Genomic DNA, 8,451 nt, shown 5'->3' with positions numbered 1-8,451 from the left:
CACACACACACACACACACACACACACACACACACACACACACACACACACACACACACACACACACACACACCACAGAATATAAACAGAAATACGTAAAAAAAATAAAGAATAATGTTCTAATATCATTTATTCGACTGTTTTACAAAACATAGAAACCAAAACATTAGTGATGAGTTTGTCATTCAGAAACAAAGAGGTCTAGAGTTTTTCTTTTAAAGACAAGAGTCCAAAAGTAGTGATCAGCAGCCTGTTCACCAGATAGAGGTGTATCACACACACACACACACACACACACACACACACACACACACACACACACACACACACACACACACACACACACACACACACACACACACACGTTCAATCAACTCTTTATTGCTAACATTCTAAAAAGCCACCTATCTCCACAACAGTAACTTAAGCATGACATTTAAAGGAGCAGTCTGGAAGTTTAATTTCCCGGACAAACGTCTTTCCCCTGCACTTGTTTGTCATTTGAGGGAGTGGGTCTTGGTGAATGTAATATTTCTTTGATGAATGTGTTTGCAGTCACTAAATATACATACATGACACACACACACCTCACAGAACTGTTGCATTCTGGGTAATGGAGTTCTACAGCATGGCTTAAAAAGCATTAAGGACAACAGCTTCAGATGTTCTCGTCTTTGTTTTCAGAAATGCAAATGTATTTAATAAAATGTCAAACATTATTATTTTTTTTATAAATTAAGTTTTGTTTCAGATAAAATGATCATGTTCAATCTAAGGACATAAGATGCTATCAAATAGTTAATATAAAATGGTAAACCAACAGAAAAGAGTGAACAAAACAACGGTAGATAAATCAGTTTGCTTCATCATGCTTGACAACGTACAAACAGGAAGGAGTCACAGTCAGACCAGACCAATCAGGTGGGAGACAGCTTTACGCAATAATTCTTTACACACAGAGACAGATAAGACAGACAGACAGACAGACAGACAGACAGACAGACAGACACAGAGTGGTTCATTCTCAGACCATTCTCAAATGATTCTCAGTTGAATCAGGTTTTACTCTGGCATTTCAGCATAACATAAAACACACAAACTGAACGGCAGAAACTAGCAGTGTGCTGTGCAAGTTATCAAGCTCTTCACATTACAATTCAAAAGTTATTTTAAAGTACCTAAATAAACAAGAAACAAAACTTGAACAATGTGTTATTTAAAAGACAGAATGAAAGCATATTTCTAGTAAACTTGAACAATGTGTTATTTAAAAGACATTATTTAAAAGCATATTTCTAGCAGAATGTTGTTATTCTTGTTTTGTTTTAACAGTTAATCTGATGCAGCACCTTGAGAATTGAAAGACTTCAGAGTGGATAGAGGGACAGGAGGAGAAGAGGAGGGAGACAGAGGGACAGGAGGAGGAGAGGAGGGAGACAGAGGGACAGGAGGAGAAGAGGAGGGAGACAGAGGGACAGGAGGAGAAGAGGAGGGAGACAGAGGGACAGGAGGAGAAGAGGAGGGAGACAGAGGGACAGGAGGAGGGAGAAAGAGGGACAGGAGGAGAAGAGGAGGGAGACAGAGGGACAGGAGGAGAAGAGGAGGGAGACAGAGGGACAGGAGGAGAAGAGGAGGGAGACAGAGGGACAGGGGAGGAGAGGAGGGAGACAGAGGGACAGGGGGAGAGAGGAGGGAGACAGAGGGACAGGAGGGAGAGAGGAGGGAGACAGAGGGACAGGGGGGAGAGGAGGGAGACAGAGGGAGGAGGGAGACAGAGGGACAGGGGGAGAAGAGGAGGGAGACAGAGGGACAGGGGGAGAAGAGGAGGGAGACAGAGGGACAGGAGGAGAAGAGGAGGAGACAGAGGGACAGGAGGGAGGAGGAGGAGGGACAGGAGAGGAGGGGAGACAGAGGGACAGGAGGGAGACAGAGGGACAGGAAGAGGAGGGAGACAGAGGGACAGGAGGAGAAGAGGAGGGAGACAGAGGGACAGGAGGAGAAGAGAGGGAGACAGAGGGACAGGAGGAGGAGGAGAGGAGGGAGACAGAGGGACAGGAGGAGAAGAGGAGGGAGACAGAGGGACAGGAGGAGGAGAGGAGGGACAGAGGGAGGAGGAGAAGAGGAGGGAGACAGAGGGACAGGAGGGGAGAGGGACAGGAGGAGGAGAGGAGGGAGACAGAGGGACAGGAGGAGAAGAGGAGGGAGACAGAGGGACAGGAGGAGAAGAGGAGGGAGACAGAGGGACAGGAGGAGAAGAGGAGGGAGACAGAGGGACAGGAGGAGAAGAGAAGAGGAGGAGACAGAGGGACAGGGGAGAAGAGGAGGGAGACAGAGGGACAGGAGGAGAAGAGAAGGGAGACAGAGGGACAGGAAGAGGAGGGAGACAGAGGGACAGGAGGAGAAGAGGAGACAGAGGGACAGGAGAGAGGAGGGAGACAGAGGGACAGGAGGAGGGAGGAGGGACAGGAGGGAGGAGGGAGACAGAGGGACAGGGGGAGGAGAGGAGGAGACAGAGGGACAGGGGGAGACAGGAGGAGACAGAGGGACAGGAGGAGAAGAGGAGGGAGACAGAGGGACAGGAGGAGAGGAGGAGACAGAGGGACAGGAGGAGAGGGAGACAGAGGGACAGGAGGAGGAGAGGAGGGAGACAGAGGGACAGGGGGAGGAGAGGAGGGAGACAGAGGGACAGGAGGAGAAGAGGAGGGGAGAGGGACAGAGGGACAGGAGGAGGGAGGAGAGGAGGGAGACAGAGGGACAGGAGGAGAAGAGGAGGGAGACAGAGGGACAAGAGGAGAAGAGGAGGGAGACAGAGGGACAGGAGGAGAAGAGGAGGAAGAGAGGCGGGGATTTTGTTTTAAAGGGACATAGCCAATATTTTAGAGAAGAGGGGTGGAGTGGTGGAGAGGGGGGGGGAAGTGAAGGATGAAGTGGAGGAGAGAAAGAAATATTAGGATCCGGAAGTTCCGGTTCGTCTCCACAGACGGTAGTTGAGATCTTGGAAAACCGGGAAACCAGCTCCCCCGTTGATCCAAACACTCCTCTACCTGCAGACTCCTCTTCATAACAGTCTTTATCTTTTTTATATTTTTATTATTTCATTCTTTATAGTCCTTTATGTCTGTTACAGTGTTGTAGTCTCTCAGTGTTTCACTGTCTTTAAGTTTGATTCTCTTAGAGCTTGATTCATTTACACTTCAATTCTTTCACACTGATTTGATATTTGATTCCCTCAGCAATCGATTCATTCAGCGTTTGATTCTCTCAGTTAGATTCAGTGTTGGACTCTCCCATTATTCAATTCACTTGTTTGATTCAGGGTGCGATTTGATTCTCTTGGTCCATTGTTTTAATTGGCTTCTGAAATTAGCGTTGGCCCGTGATCGACAGCTGAGCAGGCCAATAGGAAGATGGTGCCAGGAGTTAGTTTCACCAGTTCATCATGGAGCTACGGTTGAGGGTCATGAAGAAGACCTGACTGCTGCCTCCAGACCTCACCGATGCAAAGAACACCTAGACACACACCCACACACAAACACGAACAGCATGAGAAGACATGATTGATACAGGCAATAGAGCATATGAATGTGGGTGTGTTTGTGTGTGTGTTTGTGTGCGCATGTTGTTTACCTTGTCATTCCTTTCACACAGGAACTTGAGTCTCTGGGCTCTCTTGTGCATGAAGACCCCGTCCAGGTGTCCTGTCTCCACAGACCTGATCTCTATGGCCTTCTCCCCCCAGCCCATGATCTGGCTCGAGTGGATATAGGCTGGAGGAGCAAGGATAGAGAGAAAGAGAGAGAAAGAGAGAGAAAGAGAGAGAGAAAGAGAGAGATGGATAGAGGAGAGTAGATAGAGAGGATGGAGAGAGAGAAGTTAAAGAACACACTATTAGTTTCACTGTAGACTACACTGTTCTATTATGGAACACAACAGAGTTGAGATTGAATCTGATTAATAAACTTCACAGGAACATAAACAAGTTCCCACAGGCCTAAAACGAAGCTGAGCTCACACAAACACACAAACACCCACACAAAAACACACACACACACACACACTCACCAACAGAAGTAGGCATCTCTCCCCACTGCAGCACGACGTCTTTAGTGATGCGTCCGTAGGTATTGACGTAGACTCCCTCATCTTCATAACACAACAACACCTCCATCCCGTCTGTCTTCGGAAGAATCACGATGGCATGGGGAGTCACCTGGGTCTGAATCTACAGACAGACAGAGGTGATGGTTATCTACTGTCCATCTCCCTGCACTATATATCACACCACACACAGACTTACGTGTGAGGGGACGTAGATGTCGTAAGGGTTGCCAGAGTCCACGTCGATGACATGGAAGCCCAGGCTGGAGCCGTAGATGACCTTTAACCTCTGCCCCTCCTCCACCGTCAGGTCAACCAGCTGGGGGCGGTGCTGCAAGTCAGTGAATGACTGGGAGGCGGGGGGAGAGAGAGAGAGAGAGAGAATTGACCCCAGAGTAACTAGTATCAGACGTGACAGACCCCATAGTATTGTCACAGACAACGTGACAGACCCCATAGTATTGTCACAGACAACGTGACAGACCCCATAGTATTGTCACAGACAACGTGACAGACCCCATAGTATTGTCACAGACAACGTGACAGACCCCATAGTATTGTCACAGACAGACCCCATAGTATTGTCACAGACGTGACAGACCCCATAGTATTGTCACAGACAACGTGACAGACCCCATAGTATTGTCACAGACAACGTGACAGACCCCATAGTATTGTCACAGACAACGTGACAGACCCCATAGTATTGTCACAGACAACGGTGCAACATTTCCTCTCAAGAGTCCCATCCAGGATGTATTGTCACAGACAACAGGATGTCTACCTAACAACATCACATCTCAACCCGGTGTGGGAGCTAGTCCCTGTACTTCCAGGATGTCTACCTAACTACAGCATCACATCTAGTCCCTGTACTTCCAGGATGTCTAACCTAACTACTTCCATGTCTACCTAACTACACCATCACATCAAGTAGTCCCTGTACTTCCAGGATGTCTACCTAACTACAGCATCACATCTCAACCCGGTGTGGGAGCTAGTCCCTGTACTTCCAGGATGTCTACCTCTACAGCATCACATCTCAACCCGGTGTGGGAGCTAGTCCCTGTACTTCCAGGATGTCTACCTAACTACAGCATCACATCTCAACCCGGTGTGGGAGCTAGTCCCTGTACTTCCAGGATGTCTACCTAACTACAGCATCACATCTCAACCCGGTGTGGGAGCTAGTCCCTGTACAGGATTCCTAACTACAGGATGTCTACCAGGATGTCTACCTAACTACAGCATCACATCTCAACCCGGTGTGGGAGCTAGTCCCTGTACTTCCAGGATGTCTACCTAACTACAGCATCACATCTCAACCCGGTGTGGGAGCTAGTCCCTGTACTTCCAGGATGTCTACCTAACTACAGCATCACATCTCAACCCGGTGTGGGAGCTAGTCCCTGTACTTCCAGGATGTCTACCTAACTACAGCATCACATCTCAACCCGGTGTGGGAGCATCCCACTTCCAGGATCTACAGCATCACATCTCAACCCGGTGTGGGAGCTAGTCCCTGTACTTCCAGGATGTCTATCACATCTAAAGCAGTCCCTGTACTTCCATCTCAACGGTGTGGGAGCTAGTCCCTGTACTTCCAGGATGTCTACCTAACTACAGCATCTCAACCCGGTGTGGGAGCCAGTCCCTGTACTTCCAGGATGTCTACCTAACTACAGCATCACATCTCAACCCGGTGTGGGAGAGTCCCACTTCCAGGATGTCTACCTAACTACAGCATCACATCTCAACCCGGTGTGGGAGCTAGTCCCTGTACTTCCAGAAACAACTACAGCAGTCCCTGTACTTCCATGTCTCTACAGCATCACACCCGGTGTGGGAGCTAGTCCCTGTACTTCCAGGATGTCAACAGTCCCTGTACTTCCAGGATGTCTACCTAACTACAGCATCACATCTCAACCCGGTGTGGGAGAGTCCCTGTACTTCCAGATGTCTACCTAACTACAGCATCACATCTCAACCCGGTGTGGGGAGTCCCTGTACTTCCAGGATGTCTACCTAACTACAGCATCACACCCGGTGTGGGAGCTAGTCCCTTGAAGGCCAGAACTTGTGGTAGGGTTTGGGGGCCCAGGCATAGATCTCACTGCGTTCTTCAGCGATCACCAGGAACTTGATCCTCTCGTACTTTACTGGAAACAACACACACAGGAGAGAGTCAACAACACACACAGGAGAGAGTCAACAACACACACAGGAGAGAGTCAACAACACACACACACCCACACACAAACACACACACACACACACACACACACACACACACACACACACACACACACACACACACACACACACACAGAGAGAGAGAGAGAGAGAGAGAGAGAGAGAGAGAGAGAGAGGAGAGAGAGTTCCGTACCGACTTTGTAGTGTACGCAGCCCTCCAGCTCTCCTACAGTGACCCAGCCCTGCTTCTTCTCCACCTCGGGGTCGTTGTGGAGTATCCTGTTCCTCAGCCAGGACAGGTAGTACACACGCAGCTTATTCTTCTTCCCTGGAGGAGGAGAGAGAGAGAAAACAGATGTCTCTATCAGAACAGATATGTTCGACAGGCCTCCAGTTCTTTAACTAACAGAGCAACGTTCTCCCTCTGTGGTCATGTTGCGGTTATGTAATGGTCCTACCGCGGTCAGTCGGTAATACCTGATATAGTAACCAGGACATTAAGTCCCTCCAGGACGTCCATCTGTAGGAAGCGTCTCCTGGTTATCAGGTTATAGACCTTCCCCTGACCGCTACGGTCAAGCAACATCAAACCATTCTCTGTCCCCACCAGCAGGTTCACACCTAGAAAGACCGAGAGAGAGAGAGAGAGAGAGAGAGAGAGTTTCCAAAGAGACAGAGAGAGACAAAGAGAGAGGGGAAGAGACAGAGAGAGGAGAGAGAGAGTTTCCAAAGAGACAGAGAGAGACAAAGTGAGAGGGGAGAGACAGAGAGAGGAGAGAGTTTCCAAAGAGACAGAGAGAGACAAAGTGAGAGGGGAGAGAGAGAGAGAGGAGAGAGAGAGTTTCCAAAGAGAGAGAGAGAGTTTCAAAGAGACAGAGAGAGACAAAGTGAGAGGGGAGAGACAGAGAGAGGAAAGAGAGAGTTTCCAAAGAGACAGAGAGAGACAAAGAGAGAGGGGAGGGAGAGAGAGGAGAGAGAGAGTTTCCAAAGAGAGAGAGAGAGAGAGTTTCAGAGACAGAGAGAGACAAAGAGAGAGGGGAGAGACAGAGAGAGACAAAGAGAGAGGGGAGAGACAGAGAGAGACAAAAAGAGAGGGGGAAGAGACAGAGACAGAGAGAGGAGAGAGAGAGTTTCCAAAGAGACAGAGAGAGACAAAGAGAGGGGGAGAGACAGAGACAGAGAGAGGAGAGAGAGAGAGTTTCCAGAGACAGAGAGAGACAAAGAGAGAGGGGGAGAGACAGAGAGAGGAGAGAGAGTTTCCAAAGAGACAGAGAGAGACAAAGAGAGAGGGGAGAGACAGAGAGAGGAGAGAGAGAGTTTCCAAAGAGACAGAGAGAGACAAAGTGAGAGGGGAGAGACAGAGAGAGGAGGGAGAGTTTCCAAAGAGAGAGAGAGAGAGAGAGAGAGAGAGAAGAGTAAGGGGAGAGAGAGAGTGTTTCAAAGAGACAGAGAGAGAGGGTGGGAGAGAGAGAGAGACAGAGAGAGAGAGAGAGGGGAGAGAAAAGAGAGAGTTTCAAAGGGACAGAGAGAGAGGGGAGAGAGCGAGACAGAGAGGGATTATTCATTGTCAGTGTGCATGTGGGAATACAATTGCGTGAGTTACATTAGTGCATGTGCATTCATGTGTGTGAGAGACTTTGCCTGTGTGTGTGTGTTCACATGTGTGTGAGAGACTTTGCCTGTGTGTGTGTTCACATGTGTGTGAGAGACTTTGCCTGTGTGTGTGTGTTCACATGTGTGTGAGAGACTTTGCCTGTGTGTATGTGTTCACATATGTGTGAGAGACTTTGCCTGTGTGTGTGTGTTCATATGTGTGTGAGAGACTTTGCCTGTGTGTGTGTTCACATGTGTGTGAGAGACTTTGCCTGTGTGTGTGTGTTCACATGTGTGTGAGAGACTTTGCCTGTGTGTATGTGTTCACATATGTGTGAGAGACTTTGCCTGTGTGTTCACATGTGTGTGCGAGACTTTGCCTGTGTGTGTGTGTTCACATGTGTGTGAGAGACTTTGCCTGTGTGTGTGTGTTCACGTGTGTGAGAGACTTTGCCTGTGTGTGTGTGTTCACATGTGTGTGAGAGACTTTGCCTGTGTGTGTGTGTGTGTGTGTTCACATGTGTGTGAGAGACTTTGCCTGTGTGTGTGTGTGTGTGTTCACATGTG

The 8,451-nt window shown here is 48.8% G+C and overlaps 1 pseudogene; it reads right to left on the bottom strand.

Moving 5' to 3' along the window:
* Window positions 1-2,733: 2,733 nt before the first annotated feature.
* LOC135542706 (TRAF2 and NCK-interacting protein kinase-like) overlaps window positions 2,734-8,451 on the bottom strand; it is a 58,535-nt pseudogene continuing 52,817 nt past the window's right edge.

The sequence above is a fragment of the Oncorhynchus masou genome, chromosome 6, assembly GCF_036934945.1.
Source record: "Oncorhynchus masou masou isolate Uvic2021 chromosome 6, UVic_Omas_1.1, whole genome shotgun sequence".
NCBI classification, from domain to species: Eukaryota; Metazoa; Chordata; class Actinopteri; order Salmoniformes; family Salmonidae; genus Oncorhynchus; species Oncorhynchus masou.
This window is presented reverse-complemented; position numbering and strand designations above follow the sequence as displayed.